The sequence below is a fragment of the Mustela nivalis genome, assembly GCF_964662115.1.
Source record: "Mustela nivalis genome assembly, chromosome: 2".
NCBI classification, from domain to species: Eukaryota; Metazoa; Chordata; class Mammalia; order Carnivora; family Mustelidae; genus Mustela; species Mustela nivalis.
The window spans coordinates 125138426-125162233 of NC_139021.1; the positions used below are offsets into that span (position 1 = coordinate 125138426).

Sequence of the window (23808 nt, forward strand, 5' to 3'; positions counted from 1 at the left end):
GTATTACTATTAATATTATAAATATTATAAATATAATTTAAAATATTATTATTTTTATTTTTATCATTGACATAATTATTATTCCTTAAGTGGATGTCTATCCAGAGTTGAAGCCGCTCCACCAATCAGGCTGGGTAGAGAGCTAGCATAGCACTCCAGCTCACAGAGGGCTGAGACGGCAAATAGGTTTTCAGTTCAGTGTACCGACTAGTTGATAGTAGCTTCCCGGAAGACTATGTGGGGAGGAATTCTAAGGCTGCTGATGAGATTAGCAGAATGGCACGATGGATTATCGATGTCTACCACAGTGCAGGGGCAGCGTGGGGGTGGGTGAAAGGGCAGTACTCTGCTTCTTTGCCAACGCCGGCCTGGGGACTCTGGGCCATGGCTCAGCTTCTCTCTGTTCTTCTGAAAGTACAGAGAAGTACATTCTTCCTGGTTACCACGATCTGAAACCCTGGATGGTGAAAAGGGATTCTTACTGGTAGGAAGTTATAACCCGGTTCAAGACCAAACACTGAAAATTGTGTGTGTGTGAGTGCGTGTGTTTTAATTTTGTTTAGAATTTCATAGCTTCCTTCTGGGGAAACTATTTGGCTATTAGACATCATCATCTGAGTAACATGGTGGTCTCCTCTTTCTCAATAATGATGATAATGGCTTATATTTTCAGAGCACTTAATTTGTAAAATGCTTTTACATCCATTAAGACACTTTATATTCAACTATTTGGCATGCAGCAAACACAAAGGGAAGGGAAGGCGAACTGGTGTGGGTATTTCTTAAGTCTCATTTCAAGTTCACTGATGATTCCAGCACATATGTTTTGTTTCCAAAGTGCTGGCGTTTCACTTCCAGGGTAATGGTATCTGCCTCTTGCTGTGAGCCTCCCTCTGGTTCTTGACTCCTTAATTTATTTTCCTTTCATTTATGATTCTCCCCCATGTAATACATGTTTGTCTGTTGTTAAAATATTGCCCTCATATTGTGCGGCATGCCCAAGTATTTCCTCAATGAGTCACTTATGGATCACAGGGCCAATTCTGTTCTTAAGACAAAATACCAAGGCTAAGATTAATTCCAGTTTTGTATTAATGATCACAGAGTCTTAAGGCTTAGAAACTCCCAATTGTTGCACAGATACCAAAATGAACAAATGGGTGGCCTATGTTGAAGGCAGGTTCTCATTCTTTTTTTTTTTTTTGTACCAAAAGGTTGTTATCCTGTTCTTCTAGATAGTTTCTACTTCAGAAGCATAATCCATTCTCTCCCACTCATCCAGTCTCAAGAGATTTGGAACTCTTTTGCAATAAAAGATGTGTAAGGTTGACCCTCCCTGCCCACGCTGCTTTCTGCTCAAATGGGTTGAGTCAGTATTTCCTCTCTCCCTAATTCAGCAATGGGCCAGCTGGGTTTGTCTGATAGACTAAGACCCAATTAAATGACCTTCTTCAGACTTCATCTAACCAGGAAAAAGACAGTTAAGCAACGATTTAATTAATGAAGTCATAGAAAATTAGGGAAGCTGAACAGATCCTAAAACCTCTTTACTCCATATCAATATTTTGGAAAATTTCCACAGAGGAGGGATTTGTCTTATGAAACTTTAAATTATATAATAGGGAAAAATGTTTTGTCTTCCATCAATCATACAGCAACTTAGATGGATCAAAGTTCCTTAGACGAAGAAATAAAAAATATTATTTATTATTTCTATGACTTCAAAGCCCAACAAAACACCATTAAAGGCCATATGGCCTTATATGTCTCTCTCTCTTTTTTTTCCTTGTTACTTAATTTGTTTTTGTTTGTTTTTTCAGTATAGTTTACATACAATATTACCTTAGTTTCAGGGCTACAACATAATGATTCAACAAGTCCTTATATTATACTCTGCTCACCATAAGGATGGCTACCATCTGTCACCATTCATCATTATGATAATACCATTGACCGTATTCCCTATGCTATGCCTTTTATTCCCACGACTTACTCATTCCATAACTGGAAGCCTGCCCCCACCCTTCACCCATTTTGCCCATCCTCTCACCACCCCCTGCTTCTCTGGCTACCATCAATTTGTCCTCTGTATTTATAGGTCTGATTCTGCTTTTTGTTTGTTTGTTTATTCATTTGTTGTGCTTTTTAGACTCCACATGTAGTGAAATCATATGGTATTTGTCTTTTCCTGTCTGACTTATTTCACTTAGCATAATACCCTCTAGGCCCAACCATGTCATCACAAACGACAAAATCTGTATCTCTTATATAATTGTTTTCATTGAATGAGGGTTTGGTATTATGTCCTTGATATGCATTAAAAAGTGCTCCACGAAACAACCACAGGAAATATAATTTTTGCACTTAATGTGGGGATGCGATTTGAATATATTTTCTACATAATTCAATGTCTTTCTTTGGTGCCTTTCCTGAGACATTTGTTGAACAACTAAGTCTTATGAAAAGCAACAGTTCCCTTGAGTAACCGAAATTTTTCTTCTTAAGGATAATGACAAATATTAACTGATCAAGTATCTCTTTTTTTGTTGTTGTCTTGTCTATTAGGAAGCTCAAAGACAGATGCATGGTTCAACTTCAGTAGGAAACTTTGAATATATGTAGTCGGAGTTAGAAATGGCTTAACCAATGCAAACACGTGGTGTCTCAATAAGAAGACTAGACGGAGGTGATTGCTGGTACTAGTGCAGCTCTTGTTGATGTCATCAAAGATATAGGATTTTTCTCTTGATTTTTCAGCCCTGCCATTTTTGGCTGGTGTCTTTTCAATCTAATGCTTAGTGCCTCATGTCACATGATGGCAGTTACAGGACCAGAGCCAGAGCATATGTCCACATTCAGTTCAAGAAAAAAGAGACAGGATGAGCCATCAAGTTCTCTTCTCCCTGACCAGTTTAAAAGGAAGCAAAATCTTTTCCAGTATGAATCTACTTATATCTCCCTGGACTTTTTGAATCACATGACCACCCAACAAAATCAGTTATATTAGCCAATTATCATAGCTCTAACAACATATTTTGTCTGGTTCCGTTTTTATAAATATTTTGATAGGCAACCTTGAAAAGTTTAAGGTATGGCTCCTGCTTTTTTTCAGCTTAGCCTCTAGTTGAGAGGCAATGCAGAACAACAATAACAATATTATTATTATTGAGATAAGATTTATTGATGTAAATCTTACAAGAAATGAAATAGAAAATTAAATGTCTTCTTTTGTCATTAAGCCCCAGAACTACATTTTTCTGCTATAACTTTATTATCTGTAAATCTTTCCCATTTTCTTCAATAGAGAGTCCATTTCAAACTTCATAGAGATTTTTTTGAGGCTCCATAACCTATCAGCCACCTGAAAATCAGAAGTCTAGTGATAAGGCAAAGTAGCAGTAAAAATAAAAAGTTGAGGGGTGGTACCTGGGTGGCTCAGTCGGTTAGCTTCTGACTCCTGGTTTCAGCCTGGGTCATGATCTCAGGGTCATGAGATGGAGGTCTGAATTGGGCTCCATGATCAGTGGGGAATCTGCTTGAGATTCTCTCCCTCTCTCTCTCCCCCAACATCTCCCCTACTCTGATCGATCTCTCTCTCTCAAATAAATAAATGAATCTTTGAAAAAGAAGTTGGTAGCTGATGTAATGAACTAATGAATAAGTATATCCGTAAAGTATAGGAATTGGATGACCTTGGGTGAAAGAGGAGAGCGGGAGATTTGAACCCTGAGGACTTGGGTCCGGTTTCACTTAGTTGTGTGATCTTGGGGTAATTGCTTAACTTCTTAAGCCTTGGATTTTCTCATCTGTTAAATGAACATGGTAATTTCCTCCACATTGACTTGCAACACTCATATAAGCTAATAGCCTTGAAAGTGTTGTGCAAACTTTAATAATGAGGTACAAAGTTCTACTTAAAAGTAACACTCATTTCAGCAATAAACTTCATATAGATTTGATTATTGTCACTTTACAGAATGTCCATCTAACTAGTTTCATGCTTCATTGACTTCATACTTGGTACTGGGAAGCAAAGCTGACAAGTCCACTTATGCCAGGGCTAGTAAGCATACAATCATCTCTGAAATAGTGGACAAGTATTAGGTGCTCTGGTTCTTCCATGAGTGGGCTGACTCCCCCTAGAAATCTTAAAGAAAATCCTCAGATGTCAAGTCAGTGGGGTTCATTCCTGGTATGCACATAATGCCAACTCAAAGAGAGTTAACACCCATGGTAAAAGTGGGTTTATAATTAAGCAAGATGTTACCTTTCCATTTTGAGAAAGTCTGGAATCACATCTGTAAAAATGATTTGAACCTCAGAAGAAAGTCTTTTGGGATAAGGATAGCATGGGGATGTTAAACAGTGGTTCAAGCTCTCTTTGCAAGATTCATCCATGGAAAACTTAAAAATAAGTTTGGAAAGAGCAGAATAATGAGCACCCTGGAGCTCTGATGCCACTAGCCTCCTCAAATCATTAACAGAAAGGAGAAAATAGCTCATTCATATTATAAAGAAACCACCACATGCTGCACTAAGTACTAGACAGGATGCAGGAATTTTTTTCAAGTTCTAATGCTATAAATATGCAATAAAGGAAAGAATAATACACAACTGAGTCCCATCCATTCCATTTTAGGGAAATCCAATGAAGTATGTACTGGGTTTCCAAAGTTGTCATAATGAGTGCTACGTGGAAATTCATGGATGTCCATCTCAGACCCACCCCTCTAGATGAAGTGAAAATCTTGCAGACCATGAGAGGTTGTATCCAAGCATACTGTCCAGTATCCTTGACTAGCTGTTATAATGTTAGGGCTTAGAATCAAATTCCAGACGTGGTACTCATTCTCTTTATTGTCTGTTGATCTGATTATTTAGCTGGAATAAAAGATTTTAAACAAATAGTCCAGATGGGAGACTGATACCAACAATATAGTAGTATAATCATTTCAACAAATCTTAAGTGCAGTTAAGCACTGGTTTCCTGGATATCCTAAAATTTACAATTGTCTCTGGGAAATGCAATAAAATTTTATGTTTATTACATTGTTCTGCAACACTCTTCATGGATTAGTTATTCTCTATGGATTTGAGGGGACAATGATTAACATGTTTTAACATGATCTTAGGTACATCCTAGATCTTATATATAGCATCTGATTTACTCCTTATGGCCAGTCCAAAAGTAGGTGTTGAGATCATTTTTCCATTGATAAAGTAGAACTTAGGTAGATTAGCCAATTGACTCACAACCACTAATAAATGAAGTTGGAATTCTAAGCAGAGCCCACCAATCACATAGCCCTTCTTGTCAATTATTTTGAAAACCATTCTTTTTCCATTATACCATGTGGTCTCTGGATAAATTGCTAAGGATGTTTAAATGTATACATTGCTGCTTTCCTATAGCTGCAATGCCTAGGAAATAGGGTGAGGAGGAATTCTGGCTAATTGGGCTTTCTAATTAGCTGAGGGTTAATGTTTTCTTTAAAAATCTTGCTGAGACAGTTCTTGAAATGTACCCATCTTCTTCCTTGGCTTAGCAGAATACGGCAACTAGATGCAACCTTTTCTCCCTTCATGCCATACTCTTGACCAGATCTCTATTCAACTTCCACTTAATCAGAGAACCCTCTTATGATCACACTTGATATTAAAAAAAAAATCACTCTCATTCCCCCCTCAGCCTTTCACCCTTGCACTGCTTTGCTTTTTCCCATCAAAGCACACATCATTAATTGATTTGTTACATATTGACTTGTTTATATTTTTTGGTCTATCTCCCTTCAATGTAAGCTTCATGGTAGAAGGACTCTTATCACATCCAGGGTTGTTTCTCCAGGACTAAGACGGTGCCTGAAATGTAGCTAAGTACTCAAACAATACTTAATGCGATGAACAAATGAATCCAATTAAATATGAATTTCAACCATTTAGTGCTGTTGCTAAAGTAGATCTGGCTGAATCTGTGTGTGTGTGACTCCCTGTGGCCCATTGCAGGACACTTAGGGTTGAAGTTCTTTATAATAAAGCTGTGGTCACTTGATGTGATTCTTCCTCATACAAAGGGACACAGGGCCACAATTTTAAGCAAGTCAAGGCTTCTGGTAAGTTGCAATCAGTCCATCAAGTTGTCTTACAGTTCGAAGCAAAGAAAGGTTTTCTTGTGTGCTTGTCTTTTTACACTATGCCTTCTTTTATGCTGAACATGCATCATGAAAACACAGGCACTCTTGATTAAAGGACATGCACTTTGAAAATGATTCTGTTCTAAAGAAAACAGGCTCATATTTTGTGAATCTGCTCGAGAGACTCCCACAAAATTTGCTCACAGAACCATCCATTTGCAGTTGACTGACTTTCTTTCTTTCTTTCTTTCTTTCTTTCTTTCTTTCTCTCTTTCCTATTGGATATCAGTTTTATTTATTTGTTGTTTGTTTGTTCATTTATTCATTTATTATTTTTTAGTGTTTCATAAATATTAGTTATGTGCAACACCTAGCAGTTGACTTTTTTGCACCATTTCGGAAACACCAGCATAGTCCTGACCTTGCTATGTGACCCTGCTAAAGTGATCCTTTTCCCCTCTTGCTTAAAAAAGGTAATCCACATGTTGTTTGTACGAGATATGGAGAAGGTAACAGAACAGTAGGGGGTGGGAAAAAAACCAAACAAACCTGTCCTGAATAGTACTATAGATATCTGGCAGCTGAAACCAGGACTTTGGCAAGTTACCTGAATGGAGTTGTCCTAGCAAAGGCGCCTGTGTCTTTAGACAATAAAATGGGCCCCAAGTGCTAGGTTTTCTCTCACTGTCTTCAGAGGACAAGCCCAGTGTATTTGGAAGCATGGGTGAACTTTTGGACTGTCTGAAAACATTCATAAAAATCTCTTTCTGAGACCTTGCTTCGTAGGTAGAGAGAGTCAAATGGTAATTGAGAGATAAGGCTCTGGCACCGACCACTCGGGCTTAAATCCTGGGTCTGCCATTTCCTGGCTAGGTTAGCTTGGAGAAACTTCACTGTACAATAAAAGTTGGGTCTTGGCACTCTCCAGCTCAAATTTCTCTAATGGCTCCCCAAGACTTTAGTGCCATCTATGTGGCTGTGTCTGGTTCTGCCTTGGATCTCTTTGTGGCCCACTCTGCTCTTGCTCATTCTGCTTCAAGCTCAGGGGTCTTCCAAGTGGGCCCACCTCAGTGCTTCTACACTTGCTGGCCCTTCACCAAAAGGCTGTTCTCCCACATATTCTCATGGCATGCTTTCTTGCTTCCTTAAGGCTCCTGCTCAACTCAAAGCTCCTCATAGATGCTTTGTCAACATCTTTCTAACACTTAATCATCCTTGAGCATCTATTAGAAAATCCACTATTATCCATGCGGCACCCTACCCCATCTGGACCTTAAACATAAGCAGACAAGGTTATCCATGTTGCCTACGGTGCAGCTCTGAGGTCTTGAATAGTGAGTGCCTAGCACATAGTAGGTGCTCAATAATATTTGTTGACTCCAGGAATCAATATCTGACCGGAATTGTTTCCATCACAGTCTCTTTCTCCTTGATTTGGAATTGGGTACAAAGAGACTAAATCTGTAACTATAAATCTTGTTTCAAAAACTAAAGCTCTAATCTCAGGAAAACAATTATAAAAGTTACTCTGTGAACAAAAGAGATGGGTCAGGAAGGAGAGAGAGAAGGAGAGAGACAGACAGACAGACACAGAGAGAGACTTGGATGTTCCTATTTTCAGGGCTCTAATCCTACTAATTCTCTTTGCTTAAGAGACTTGAGTGCATTTCTGTTTCTTGCAACTCTGATCCCTGACTAATATGGGAGTGACATAAGGTGACTCTGCATAAATGCTTTTGGGTCCTAGAGGACAGAGGAAGTGCTGGTGTGCCTTTTTTACATTTGTATCCCCAGGGTCTACTGCAATTCTTTCCAGTACTTCTATGATAAGCAATTAATGAATACAAATTTTTCAACTTAGACCTTAATTCCAATAATGTAGATGTAATGTTCTTAGTTTATCCTCCCCAGACTACATTTCTGTTTTCTATTCCCTTCAGAGGACTTCCTATCATCTAGCTCCTCTCATTGAATATTTTCCTCAGCATTTTTATATGGGACACACAAAAGGTTATGTAAAAGTGAAATCTTTTCCACACCACATTTGCACCCAGTTCTGATGAAAAGAAAATACAGGGGAGCTTCTGGGTATTATATGTCAACATGTGAAGGTCTATTGCCCCAAAAGGGCCAGTTACAATATCTTTAATAATGTGGTAGGCTTTTTAAATTTATATCTTCAAAGAGTGGACTTGAAATTATTTTGTGGTAGCTTATTTTTCTTATGCTGGAACCAGAAATATGTATTAGCACCAACCAATTAATTGAAAATCCTGGTCTTCAGTATCAGAAAGCAATTACTTTATAGAAGAAAATTAGGGCTTGCAGTGAAACATTTAATTATAACCATCATGAATATTGACCGTTTAGGTGGTTCAACCCATACTTGAATCCATGGTTCTACCTTTTCATCTTATCTAGCTTTACCACAATCCCTCTCAAGACAGAACTTAATTTTGATGGGTTCCTGGCTTCATCAAGTGTCCTATGATGCAACCTGCCCCATTTCCCATCAAAGATCCCTTCTGCTAATAATCCTCTCTATTCTCCTGTAGTTAATTTCATCATTCTATTGCCTAACTGGTATTGTGTTTTCTACCAAAGATAGAATCTCTTTTTCTTTGTATTAATACCTTCTCAATTCTTGCATGAGCTGCCATTTCAATATCACAGTTTTTGGTTTTTGGACTAGATAATTCTTCACAATGATTGTGAAATTAGTTACTCATGTTTTGGGCTCTTATGTATCATTCCTTAATTGGTTTCCTCCCCTCTCCTCATCACTTCTTCTTCTGGTTTCATTGCAATTACTGACTGAGAAATCCTGATCTGAATGGGTAAAGAAGAGAAAATTGATATTACCCCAGAGTCCTTTATACCCTGACAAATCATAGTCACAATTTAGAATGTTATCTTATCTTAGATTGATTTTCAGGACCAGCTACTCATACCAGCTGAAAACTAGGACAAGAAGACATTAATTCAATCATTTGAAGATTGAATCCATCTATTGTTTTCATATGTCATTTTTGAGAACTCTTCATCCCAAGTTGACTTAATTTGGTTGCAAAACTGTCTAGACTTAACAGTGTAGGGGGAAAGGGCTTCAACTTTCTAGGCAATGGGAACAAAAGCTTGCAGTAGGACTGTGCTGTGTATAGGCAATGATTTTAAAACCTTGAGACATGACTAATGGAAAGCCTAAGTTTTCTGTTCTGAAATCCAGTCCTTGCAACCTCCCTCCAGGGACATCCCCTCTCCCTGCTCTTATTCTCAAGGAGCCAAGGCATAGGTAAAAATTTACTTCTGGTTTTCCCCTCATGAGGGAAAGCTCAGGCTGAAGCACCTTCTGGCTTTTTAGCCCAAGGAACATGCAAAATTATGATTCTTTTCAGTTCTGAATCAACCTTCTTATGTTTGGAACTATCATGATCTCCCATATGACTATGGATGTGGATTGGACTTCAGCAGCTGCTCTGTGTTGCCTATAGGCAATTTTGGTTTCCCATGGCAAGTGACCCATCCCTGTTGATTTCTGGATGGTCAGGAATATACAGGAGGTGTCTGAGAGAGAGAGCCCCACAATGAAGAATTCTTAGAGGAATTGGTTGGTGTGAGGCCTCATGGGAAGTGGTAGAGGTGTTTCCAAAATGCCATTATTTCATAATTTCTTCAGCATTATCAGCACAGTATCTGTAGGCATCTTACCTTAGTCAATCAGGCCCTGCATGGAATTTTAAAAACCAGAGTTGAAGATAGGGTGCCAGCCTCTCTCAGGTGGCAGAAGCTGTAAGAAGAGAGATTTGAATGTTCAGTGGCCATGTTTTTCATTATGAAGGAAAAATTGGTTTGCTATGAGAAAAAGTAAAATTGACCCAGAGAGAGATAATAGGTAAGGGTGAGGCAAGAAAGTCCAGGTACCACTCCAGCCCCTGGTTCCCAGTGTTCCTGACATCCAGAGGCACTGCTCCCATTGGCACAGTATGATATTCAACTACTTCTTTGATTATATAAAATATCTCCAGAAACCTTCCAATAAACTCCATTTTCCTGGACTAAGTTAGTTCCAGTTATTTTGTGTATGTGTGCTCAAGAGTCCTAATTATACATACCTACTTGAGGGCTCATAACCAGACATCAATCTGGTCATTCTAATGATATTTGGGACAAAGGGAGGTTTGCAATTAATCTAATCACATATTTTTTCCCCAACATGCCAACCACAATTAAAAGAACAATAGGTAAGAATCACAGTTTTTCCGGTTCTGTGTTAAGGGCTAGAGTGGTTTTCAATGGGAAGCTTCTAGATTAGCTTCTATGTACTTTGATCTCTTCTTTATCAACAAATTCTCATGGCCTCCCTCATACTGATTAAATACAAATGACCACTGAATGGAGAGGGACGGGCAGAGCCAAATAAGGCTCTAAATATCTATATCTTTTCTCCCTTTTGTTGCATGATAAATATGGCTTTTACTTTCAAAAATAATACTTTCCTTTATAATACATGCTTCTTGTTTTTTATAAGTTTAAATCCCAAGGATGGTCAATGATGATTTCAGTTCTCTCTCCCCACATTTCTGGAGCATTCCAAAGGTCAGACTATTCTAAGCTCTTGGCATACCCATTTCAATTTCTTGTAATTTTCCAACTTTTCCTGCAAGGTGCATGGTGCAGCCTCAGCTCTCACAAGTCTGTAGTTGAATGAATAAACAACCTTGCAAGAGTAAAGAGTGTTACGAGTTGATGTCTTTTTAAAGCTTCTGTTCCACTAGGTGGTGCTGGTCGACATGTCGTCTGCCTTGGAGTGTTTTAAAGGCCTCAATCTATCACCATTTGGTTGGCAGGAGGAATTGATGAGAGTCAGACTTTATTCGTACAAGCCAGAAATTTCTGAGTCTGGCCTTGTCAGACTCAGCTAGGCCTTGTCCTCTGACTAGATGTGTGGGCTTCCTAATTTCCTTATTCTTAAATAGGCTAATGATCTTGTGTGAGAGGATGTAGTAAGATGTCCTGCTCTATCTCAACACATCTCAGAGGCCCACTTCCTGGGGTTTGGGCTTTGAGGGCACTGTTTGCATTAGACCTAGATGGGAAAGGGGTTGTTTGGCTGAGAGTGAAAAGACACAGGTTTGGGTGACCAGTACTGGACACCTCACTATCACCTTGCCCACTGATCATTAGCATTTGGTCCCAGTACTATTGGTGACCCTGGGTCTCTCCTTTTTGCACCTGAGATAGTATTTTAGGTAAGACTTTTGCTTTCAAAATGTAAAAAATACTTCCCTAGGATCCTTTAGGATAGACTTACAAAGGATCTTTTAGGATAGACTTACAAAGGACCTTTTAGAGAATTCCTCTTTTGGCAGGAGACTGCCTAATGTAGTAGTATTCAATTTATCTGACATCCTCAGAGAAAGAGGTATTGTTTTTTTTCCAAATAACCGAAGCTTATTATTTTCCATATCAAATCTTTAGAAAGTTTTGCAGTGTCGGAGTAGATAAAAATAGTCCTGAAGTGTATTATGTAGGCTGTGCTTTTTAAAGCTTAATATATTAAATTTAATTTATTTAATAAATTACAATCATTTTATTTATTTATATTTTGTTTGTTTGTTTGTTTATCTTCTAAGCTATGTTTTGATGACCCAGTATTTCTGCTCTGAAAAATTGCTAAATGTTTCCACCATTCTCCCTTTCTTCCTGACACATTCCACTTTTCCATTTTTCAAATTTGCAATCTATGGCATATCTTATGTTCCATACCAGATTGGCAGGGTGCTCAGTACGGATTAACACAAGTACTGAACTCCTCAACTGAGGTTATGCATACTAATAACTTTGGACAGAGAACCCTGCATCTTTCCTGCCTTCCATGGGGTTCTCTGGACTCCTGAACACTTCAAACCCCAGGGACAGTTTCCTAGCCAATAGTTTAACCCAAGACCTCACTTTGGTTATGGTCACTCTCTGAACACTTCCTTCTTATCCATATTCCACAATAGAAATAGCTTTATTAAAGACACCAAGGAAATAACATCAATATAATAAGATAGGGAGAGGGAAGAGGAAATTTACAAAACTCAGAGTCACAATGGTAGATTCTTATAAAAAAAAAGAGGCCAGAAAAGAGAAATAGCAGACAAGACTTCTTTATTTATAAGATCAGAAAGCCAACTCAAACTGGGTTTTAGGCTCCAACATTCACCAAAGAAAAGACAGTCTGGAAAATTTCAGAAGAGTTGGATACAAGGGTTCAAATAGCTTCCAAGAACTAACTGCTCTCCATTTCTGCCCTACTTTGTTCTGTCTTGGCTCCATGCACACACCTGCCTTCTTCATTCATGGCTCCCAGAAGAATCAGGCTAATATCTTCCTGTCTTCTAGTCAAATGGAGAGAGAGCTTCTCTTTCTAATAATTCCTACAAGCATCCCAGAACTGAGTCATTGGCTGGGCTTAGGTTTTATGGCTCTTGAAAGTGGATTGTTAATGATTGAAAAGCTGCAATGCACTGATTAAGCAGATCTGGTCCACATGTCATCTCTAGAAAAAAAGGGTCAAATGACCATAACAATCCAGATCTAGGATTTAGAATTTGAGTGTAATCACTCTCCAAAGGAAAAACTATTGTATTGTTGCCAGTGTAGGTACGAATGGATGCTAAGGAAATAAAACCAACACTTAAGCTAAGGAGGCTAATGGAGATGAGCCAGTAAAGCCCGGACACGGATCTACCAACTCCTATTATGACTCAGAGTAATTCTACCACACACCAGCCATGCCTTCCCATTGAGTTCCTACCTCCACCCATAGGTTCTCTTCTCACATCATCACCATCCAGACAGAAACAAGGGATGGGAAAGGGAGAAGGCAAGGCAGCCGCCAAATTCTTCAAAAGCTTTAATCCTATTTGGTACATTCTCAACTACTCCAGCTAATTTTTCTTTCTTTTTACAGGCTTAAAAATAGGTCCCACATCATGATTATTTCTCCAAGGACATGAATATTGTTGAAAACAAATATATAGCTCAATGTCTAGCCTTCTATCACTCTGATGGTCAACCATATTAACATTCCAGAGGACTACCTGTGATGTGAATCTAGATCGTCTTTCTCACCTACTTCCCCACTATTGAATTACAAGCTTTGAAAAGTTCTAGAGAACCCCATAGGTTCTTCCTCCATTTTCTTTTCCCTCCCTCCCTCTATCTCTCCCTCCTTCCTTGAGCTCTTGTACTGAGGACACAAGCATGAAGACAAGAGTCAAAGTCTGGCCTTGCTCACAGAGAATGGCATAGACAGATTAATGGATAGTTATAATACATAGTGGTCACCACTAGCATAGAATAAGACATAGGGTGGCATGAGCATAAAGATAAGGACCTTCCCTACTGGAAGGATTAGAGAATTGGTTGGGTATATTACCATTACTGCAAGGTTCTCAGGAACCACGTGCCTTCTTCTGATCTCCAGAAATGCCCAAGGTAATATAGGGGCCAGGAGGTGAAAGATCCCAACACATCCCTTAGACATTAAAGAGCACATATTCCTAACTTGAGTCCATGAGCACTGGTTTTATGGGGTGAGAACAGTGCCTGAGGTTATGTGCAAAATTCTTCATGTTTAGGGAATTTTTTTTCTGGGAGAACATTTATAACTTTTACCACAGCCTCAAGAAGACCATGATGATCAAAAGGGTTTAAAAGTCACTACTCCAGAGAGAAAGGGGGAGAGAGAAAGAGAGAGAAAGATGCAATCCCTGATGAAAGATTTCTGTTGTTTGATGGGAAGCCAAGGAATGAGGGTGATTCCAGCTGAGCGGGACTTGCATCATCTCACTTTCCCTGAAACAATTCCCAACTAGAAATGAGATTCTCTAGAAAGTATACTAATAGATATTTTTTCCTTTTTTTTTTTCTTTTCCCTTTAATGGTGAAGAAGCCTATTGCGTGCTGATTATCTGAAGTTAGCCACTGCCTATCCCCCCGCTTCCATCTCTTCCCCAGGGAATGTTGAGCAATATCCTGACCAGGCAGCATGTGGATCTGGGCTGTGCCTGGACTTCTTGTGAAGAAGATGAGCCTTGGCTCCAGCATCCCCTCTTTCACTCTCCCTTCTAGACCCTTGTCCTCCAAACATGTGTCTCTCCCCTCAGGGCCTATTTTGTGTTCCATTCCTCTTGTTCACCTTCATCCTCACCCAAGGATTAATTAACTGAGGTATTGGTTGGCAATTAATCACTGAGGTATTGGTTGACAAAGGAAGGAACTCATGTTTACATCTCAAGAAAAGACTGAGTAGGTTTGTAAAGTTCTTCAGGCTTTAAAGAATGGCTGAATGACTGCCAGGGGAACTGCCATTTTGAGGCATTAGAGACTCTCAATCATACTACAAAGGTGCTGCTGATTCATAAGTGAGGTGTATACACACAGGATGGGATCACAATGATGGGCCATGACTTTCTGGGAGTCACCGGGCCTCCCAACAAATATTAAGTAAGAGATCTGGACCAGATTCTCTCCATTGTGTCCTCTAACTTCAAAATATCAGAGAACTGAATGAGAATTAAACAGTTCAGTGTATAAATAAATTCCCAGCAAGCAGATAAGTCCAAATACAGAGAGATACTGAATGCCCTACCATGGAGATGTTGATACAGAAGCTCAACAGTTCCTTGCATGGGATATCATAGAAAGGATCTGGTGTATGTTTGTGCGTGTATGTACTCATTTGTTCCTTCAGCAAATACTAAGAAAGCCCCATCTACTTGTTCAACACTGATGAGTCAGCATTGAAACGTAACACCATTTCTGCCTTGGAAAGAGGCAACTCTTAGAACTCTTAGAAAGAGTTTATGCCTTAGAAAGTCTGCGTTCTAGACTCAGGGCCCAGCAGGTAACACATGCCTACAGTGATCCGATATGACAACAGGGAGAGATGGGGTCTGAGTCAAACCAGAGAGTATAACCCCACTAATGGCATTCAAATGTGAAAATTATACTCGTTTTGTGGGTCAGAATAAAATAGATCTGCAAGATATATTTAACATTGATCACAAAGTTGTGATTCATGGTCCAGACAATAATAAAGATTTATTAAGTGCTTCCATGAGCTAAGATTGTTCTAGGTGCTTTACACATATTAAGTGACTTATTTCTATAATTAAGGCCCTCTTATTAGGGAAAATTATTACCTCCATCTTACAGATGAGAAAGCCAAGGCACAAAAGAATGAAGCGAGGAGGCTGATTTACCCGGCCAGCCAAGACTAACTCTAGACTCATTGTTGAAATTCTATGTTGCCTCCATAGACGATTTCTCTGATTCTGAACTTCTTGATTATGTGAAATTAATCTGATTTGATCAAACTAAAGAAGTGTGTTGGTGAGCAACTCTTGTTTACCTCTTTCATATATGACCTGTTTCATACAAGTTATAGTTAAGAGAGTTGGAATCCATTTAGACTTGAACCAGAATGACTTCTGACATTTCATCTCATTTTAAACATTGTTTTCTCAAAAGTAGGTAAGCCCTGAAACATGCAGATTGTATCCTTGCCTGTTGACCAGCCAAAAGCTGGGGTGGAGCAGTGAGCAAATAGTCTTCTATTTTCCATGTCAAAGGAACAAGTAAATTATTCATTCTTTTATCTAATAGATTTGTGGACTTGACCACAAAGCATTAGAAGTTTGGAAATGGAAGAGATCTGAGCTTCCCATATTACAGTTAGTTCTATGGATGTCAGTCGGACTTAAGAAGAAAACAGTAGCTTCATGGTCAAATAACTAGAAATTTCTGAGTTAGAGTCAACCTAAGTGTGTTACTTCAGGATTGGTCAGATACTTTGCTGCATACTGGGAATCCTTTTTGCCTTTTTTGGGCTAGGGATGTTCTGTACAACAGATTTGGAAACCTGGACCTGGCCTTCCCATCTTATTTCATACCTGTGGACCTGAGAAGCTTCGAGAAGATGGATGAGACCCCCCAAAATCTCACAGCTAATAAATGATAGCCTGATTTAATGATAGTATTGAGCAAAAAGCCCTTTGGATTGTATAATCCTGATAGCCTAGAATTGAAAGTAATCTTAAAGCGTATCTAATTTAAGCAATTCATTTTGCTAGAAGAAGAAATGCAGCCCCAAAGAGGATAAGTTACTTGCCCAAAGGTTTACAACAGAGTCTGGACTAAAACTTGGGCTTTCTGCTTTCTCCCTAGAAGTGGAAAAAAAAAAGAAAACCAAAATGAATTTAATTTTGCCAGCCAGAGTGATTGTTAACCAAGATTTTCCATGTACTGTATAAGAGCTTTTGTTAAATGTTATAGTACCTTTACATGACAGACACTGAAATGCTGCTGTGACTTCAGTAAGAAAGCAATTGAGATTTCACATTAGGTGATTACGTAAGGAGCTTTAAAAATAATACTGATTACCCTTGTGGGGTCATACTATATGATCTAAATCTAGAAGCTGGAGGAAGGATGGTGCCCTGATATCTGTATTTTTTCTTTTAAATTTTTAAAAGATTTATTTATTTATTGGAGAGAGAGAGCACACACACATGCGTGCATGAGTGGGGGGAGGGGTCGAGGGAGAGCAAATCCTTGAGCAGAATTCAGCCGGGAGGCTGAATGTGGAGCCCACATATGGCTTCATCCCAGGATCCTGAGATCATGAACTGAGCCCAAATCAAGAGTCAGCCACCCAACCGACCAAGCGACCCAGGGAGCCCCTGATAACTGTACTTTTTAAAGCACCCCAGATGATTCTAGTTTAAATTGGGTGCAGAACCACTAAACTAGAGCAAAACAAGAATTGGAACTGGGGAGAAGGAGAGGATATTGGCAGCAGAGGCCTCAGGCAAGTGTTTCAGGTCATCCACAAAGAGGAGACCATGGTGCCTATCTCCTTATCTCACACACACACACACACATACACATACACACACATAGTCACACACCTTTTATCTGTCTAGTCTGTCAAGAAGACGAGAAATACCTTGTGGGAACTAGGCAGCGGTAAGAAGAGATGAACTAAGGGATGACTGTCTAGCCTTGGGCCCATCTGGGACTTTATGGTGGGGATTTATGGAAATCCTATCAGCATGGCCCTGTGCTTTTCTTCTGAAACACACCATTGTCCCAGCATGGGAGTGGAAAGAACAGAACTGGGAGTCACTTAGAACTTTGGCTAGACAAGATTGACTTAGAGGACTCTCTAGCCACAGAACTAAGAGGTAACAGCAGGGGGTTGACAGAGTCCCTGAAGATCATCCTTGTTTCACAAACACAACGAAGCAGTCACGACTCCAATGAGCAGATCCCACTGCAAGTGGGCACATGTTAATTTCATTACACAGGAAATGCTACCTGGAATGAATTCCCTGCCCAGGACAGTGCTAGTCCACTATGCTCGTATCTATGCTCCTTACATTCTTTTCAGTCCTCCTTTGCCATCTTTCGGTGGTTATTTTTTCATTTCAGACAAATTTTAGACCTATAACCATCACTCCAATTATTTCTGTAATAATGACCTTCTTCTACATTGTGAGATTGCCAAATCTGGCCATGACACAGCTGATTATGAACTTGTGACTCAGTGGCCGACATTTCAAGACAACCTTTAGCCAGTTCCAATAAAAAGTCAGCAGCCAGCATCTTCTAGCAATTATTGTAATTTATGTATTAAAAAACAAAACAGCAATACGCAGATTTCTGTAATTGATTCTCGACTAACCACATGAGGATGGAATCTCATTTGGAGGGGAACCAGCTTCTTGTCCTTCACCCCCGATAACAACAAGTCTCAGAATGAAGTACTATCTGAGATTAAATTGTGGCTTTCTGTTTTTATCCCCCCCCCCCCTTTTATTGAACCATCCTCCGCCCTAGCCGGAACCCAAGAGTTAGCACGTACAGTGCGCCTTCCAGCTGAACTGCCTGGTCGTCTATGACTCAGCTGTCCAGAGAGTCACAGCTGGCTTGGTGTGGATTTTAAAAAACTCCCCTCTCTCAATCTCTATCTTTCTCACTCTCTTTCTCTGCCTCTCCGTCTCTCTCTCCAATTACACAGTGTGAATTAATAGCCAGTTCCTTCCAGTTGGCTGAGGGGAGCACAGAGGGGAAACTCCTAGTTTTCTGGCTACAGGCTTCGGCTGAGGAAGCAGCTTATAAGGTCAGTGTCCCAAACCAAAGCAGACAGCAGTACAAATAAACAGCCATGGGAGACAGACACGGAGTCAGGAAAATCCCCTGCATGACTAGACTATCAGTTTCAGCAGTGCTGGGGCTGGAATGTCAGGTTCAAGCCTGTGACACGGAGGCCAAAGTGTTTGCCTTGAAATAAGTGGTGTTCTCAAGCCTCTTTCTCCTTAGTCAGTGACCATATTTTGCTAAAGAAAGAGAAATCATGCCTGTATGGGATGGGTGGGAAGTCAATTTCAGATAATTACAAAAATGATGCATGTTCAGAATTTTAGTTAATTGAGGTAGAAGAACATTCTCAATTAGTAAAGAGCCTGAATTGTAAAAAGTTCTCAAAAGACAAGGGCTGGTGGGGAGGGGTCCTCCTCGGTGGTGCTCTAAAAAAGGGATGGGTGTTTGAGGTCCTAGATGTCATTTAATGATATGGGTACAACTGCTGTTTGCTGGGTAGGTGTTACCAAAGATGGATCTGTCAGGAAAGCAATGAAGCTTGTATTCTGGGACACAGCTAAGGGGCATTCATACTGTCTTTGCATGGTCGTATATTTTTGTAAAATTTGCAAAAGTAAATTGTTCCTTGTTCTTAGAGAGGTATCCCAACTTGTATAAACTCTACACCTCCTAAAACCTGAATCCACTCCAGTTCAGAGAGGTGTTGGGGGTGATGGTGAAAGGGGTCGCCTTTGGAGTTCATTCTTTTTCCTGTGGATTCAGGAATAGAGGATGTACCCTGCTATGGGGAATCCAGTTTTTCATTTTCACTGGTGATTTAGGGCTCCTCTCTCTTCTTCCAGGGCAGTCTCCCTTGTACCCTTCAGAACAATTTGATGTATCCCTACAGACGCCTCCTATATTCATGATTCTTAACTTAGAAGCAATTGAAAGAGGTTTTTATGCTTGGCACCAAGAAAGTATTAACTAAATGCTGACAGTTGTAGACAAATTGGGTACTCAGAAAGGTATCCACTTTCGTGGGTACTTCACATCCCTGGTCTTGACCATTGTCCGTGGTGGGCATGTGGTCCAAGTCAGGCCGTTCAGAGTCCTCCCCTGAGTTATTTCCACTGAGACAGGGTGAAGAGTACTTATTTTCTCTCTTCCCAAGGCTGTCAAGGATATGGACCCATGACTGATAGCAGATGTGACTCCTGCTTTGCAGGAAAGCTGGTCTGAGAATGAGTGGAGAGAGAAGGTCAGTAGCCCTGAGTTCAGCCAGCCCCCTTCCATCTTCCTATAGGGTCATGAGCCAATACCTTTCCCCTTTCTCCTCCAGGAGGTCTCTGCCTCTTGTGCCCCAAACTATTCTGGCCAATACATCTTTTATGTGGAATCATATTGTCTTTGAAAAAATTTGTCCAGCTCTCTGTTTCTCTTTCATTCTCTTTCATTAGGTCAAGGCTTCCCCATTCTCTAAAATGAAATTTTAATCACTTTTATCAGCACACCTCACACAAATGGATTTCTACACATCTTTGACACTTTCAGTTCAACTACTATATATTGAATACCTATGTCCATGACAACTGGCTCCCATCTGGACTAGGTGAACTACCAGGGTTCACTGGCTATGCTTATACTGCAAAATAAACCAGACACAAATCCCCTGAGTGTGTTCTGTCCCTGAAAGGGAGGAGAAACTCTCAGGCTGACCAATGATAGCTGCAACTTCTGGAATATATTAAGTGCCAAGGAGATACTGTATTTAAAGTTATCTGAGAGCATGAAGGATATTTTGACCATCACAAGAGTTAAAACACAGAACTAGATGTATTATCTGCAGGGACTTTTCTCTCACTGAAATTACTCACAAGAGACAGCTATTCCCATTTGGGACACCTTAGTTTGGTGACTTCTTGTATTGCTAGGTGGTATGCCTGGACAGCATCAGTTTTTAACTGGGCACATGTAAGTGTGTACCACAACTCAGACTGATTTGGTCAACACTCATATTAGTGTTACCAAGAATAAGATTTTTCAATTAAACAGTTAGAATGACCTGTGACTTGATTCCAATGATGTTTATGGTTGATTTATTAAATGATACTATTGAAGAGCTTGAAAATAGCCCTCTTCATGGGTAGGTTATATATATCCAACTTGGAACCCAATTTGCACAGAAAGTAGGAAAACATGTATTTCAGCCCAGTTCAAGTTTTCACAAATTACATACTTGAAAGATCCAAATTATGGAGTGAGTGATAAATGGTAAATTACCCTGAAGAAAGTGTTGGGTTGGAATTCAGAAATTCCAAGTTCTTGTCTTAGCCCTGTTTTGAATTACTTCAATTTCTCTGAGCCTAAGTTTCTTTATCTGTAAAATGATAGTGTTGGACAATATAGTAACAGCCATTTATTGATCTATTACTATATGCTACACATTGTACTAGGAGCTTCATGTACATTGTCATTTATTTCTCCTACTAATTCTTAAATAAGTGATGCTTTTTTTATCTCTAATTCTGCACATACAAGGAAACAGGCTCAGAGAGTTAAGAAACTTTCTTAAGATCACACAGATAGTAGGAGGCAGAATAAAGATTCACTTTGGATAAGACCAGGCTCCAGATCAGAGCCTCACACATAACCACTATTTGATACTATTAGTCTGGAAGGATCTCAGTGATTCTATTCTTCTATTCCTGTCACCTTCTATTTCAGGATGAACATGGTTTCCTTGTTATCTGAATATATTTGGACCAGATTGTGGCAGTTAATTTCCAGTTCACCCAATTGTGATAAAAACGTGATCTCAGACCTATCTATTCAATTATAACTGGCTCAGAACTAATTTTCCGTAAAATTAAGACAGACTACTCAAGAAAACACAGATGGCCACTTGATTCCATAACTTATTCTCTGGTTCATTCTGACCACATTACTTTTTTTTTAGGAACAAAGTGCCTAAAGTGAATTTTGTACTGCAAGGAAACTGACTACTCTTGGCTTCTTTCCAGTTAGTACAATCCTAACCCAAACACCCATTCATTTCCTGGTCTCTGATCCATCCCTCTGCTCCACCCCAGCCACCACAAACACTGTCTGACCATGTGGTCTGACCGGTTGTTTTGGTGATGGTGATTTCAATTCTACCCCAGCTCCTGTAAAAGAAAGGTTGGTATTCCATGCAAATCTATCAGTAAGCTCATGTTTATCTCCTTGAATGTTTCTAACTCCATGAGGAGCTGAAGGTTGGAGTTGCAATGAAGCAGCCAGAGATATAGAACAGGGTGAGATAAAGGTTATGTTAGGAACACTTACGTGCCATGGTGGAGGTAAAGGTAGACAACGCTGGTCCAGGGCTGGGCTCGGTTGGGGAAGAAGGGCTCAGGGCCCTGGGGAGGCTGCAGGCCTTTACAGACAGCCCCCGGGGAGGGTGAGGCTCGGGCCGGAAGACAGGGTCCAGAGGCTGAGGTGCCCTTGAAGGGGTCCGGAAGGTGAGGCCCTGGGGGGGGGGGAGTAGCGGGGGGTGGGGGCTGGCTTGGTTCCCAGAGGTCATGGAGTCCAGTTCCCACCCGTCCGGCCCAAGCCAGGCTGGACTCTTGGTCCTGGTGGCTGCCCAAGTGCCAGCTTGTCGGCCCCTGGCCCCCCAACTTCTCCCCCTCCCCCAACAGGGAAGGCAGCACCAGGGTCTTGCTGCTCCAGGTAGGGAAAAGACAACTGTGTGAGTGGCCAGGTTTAAGTTACAAATAATAAAAATAACAATACAAAATAAAAAAAAACCTGTCTCGAACACACCCACGAAAAGCCTGCCCGGCCGGAGAGCTAGGAGGCCTGGCTGCCAGGGACACAGCGGGCCCGGGGGCCGGGGGGGAGCGGGGAACGTCTGTCCCCGGACAGACTGTCCCCCCGGAATGTAATGTTTGGCCCATGGCCTTGTAGGGGCTCCAAATGGTGTGGTACAAATGAAGCAGCCAGAGATATAGAACAGTGTGAGATAAAGGTGATGTTAGGAACACTTACGTGCCATGGTGGTGGTAATGGTGGACAAAGCTGGTCCAGGGCTGGGCTCGGAAAGAGGAAGAGACAGAGTAGAACTTGGATCTACTGGAGAGAAGGGATTTTACACTTAAAAGGAGTAAGAGAGCCCCTGTGAAGGTGATAGAGATTCACAAATATTGGTAGTCATATATATATATATATATATATATATATATATGCCAAGTTATTATGGTCTACACCTGACATTTATACAGTGTTGAATATCAATTATATTTCAATAAAACTGAAAGGGAAAACAGATTAGACAACCACAATGAGGTGTGAGGAAAGGAATGAATGTGATATGCTATTGCACCATGAGGAGACTTTCTGTGCTGAGCAGACTTCTAATCAAAACCTCTGCTTAAAAACTGGAAAATTCCTGGGGCGCCTGGGTGGCTCAGTCAGTTAGGCATCTGCCTTTGGTTTAGGTCCTGATCTCACGGTCCTGGGATCGAGCGCCTGCTCGCAGGGAACCTGCTTCTCCCTCTCCTCCCGGCTCTTGCTCTCTTTCAGACTCTCTCTTTTTCAAATAAACAAACAAATAAATAAATAAATAAATAAATAAAATCTTTTTAGAAACCTGGAAAATTCCATCAGAAATGTTCATCGAGGGCGCCTGGGTGGCTCAGTGGGTTAAGCCGCTGCCTTCGGCTTGGGTCATGATCCCAGGGTCCTGGGATGGAGTCCCGCATTGGGCTCTCTGCTCAGCAGGGAGCCTGCTTCCCTCTCTCTCTCTCTGCCTGCCTCTCAGTCTACTTGTGATCTCTCTCTGTAAAATGAATAAATAAAATCTTAAAAAAAAAAAAAAGAAATGTTCATCGAGAGCAGAAGCTACATATATATATATATATATATATATATATATATATATATATATTTTTTTTTTTTTTTTTTTTTTTTGCTCATCACCCTGTGCCTGTAACAATGCACAGTAGAGAGTAAGTATTCAACAGTATTCATCAAATGAATAAATAAATCATTTATCTACTTTTAGTACTTAAATGCTATATTTCATGTAGGCCTATGGTTATCAAATTATGACTCCTTGGACTAGCATAATTCACACCACCTGGGAACATGCTAGAAATGAAAGTTCTCAGGCCTCACTCCAGACATATTGAGCCAGACACTCGTAGGGTTGGGGCCTAGCAGTCTGTGTTTTAACAAGCCCTCCAGGTGATTCTGACAAAGGCTAAAATTTGAGAACCACAGATATGGGCCAAACCTTTATGATGGCAATTTTACCACAGCCTCTAAAATTCGAGATACTCCTTCTCTTCCCAGCTTGCTTTAAAATGGACAGAAATGGGAATATTAAACCAAAACAAAAAAATACCGGCAAACACCATCTGAAACACTGAGGGCTGATAGCGAAATCTTTGTATTTTAAAGAACACAACTAACTAAATTCAAATAAATAAAACTTAGATTTATCCATTTCTTCAGACTGTTACTTTAACACTATGTGGAAGTGTCTTTGACAGGAAGAGGA

At 40.2% G+C, this 23808-nt stretch overlaps 1 long non-coding RNA gene across 1 annotated transcript; it reads right to left on the minus strand.

Moving 5' to 3' along the window:
* Positions 1 to 338: 338 nt before the first annotated feature.
* LOC309858932 lies at positions 339 to 22158 on the minus strand. The gene is made up of 3 exons (XR_014308447.1): positions 21594 to 22158; positions 9840 to 9918; positions 339 to 457 (listed from the first exon to the last, which is right to left on the minus strand). It is a non-coding gene; the product is annotated as an uncharacterized lncRNA (long non-coding RNA).
* Between the last annotated feature and the right edge of the window lie 1650 nt (positions 22159 to 23808).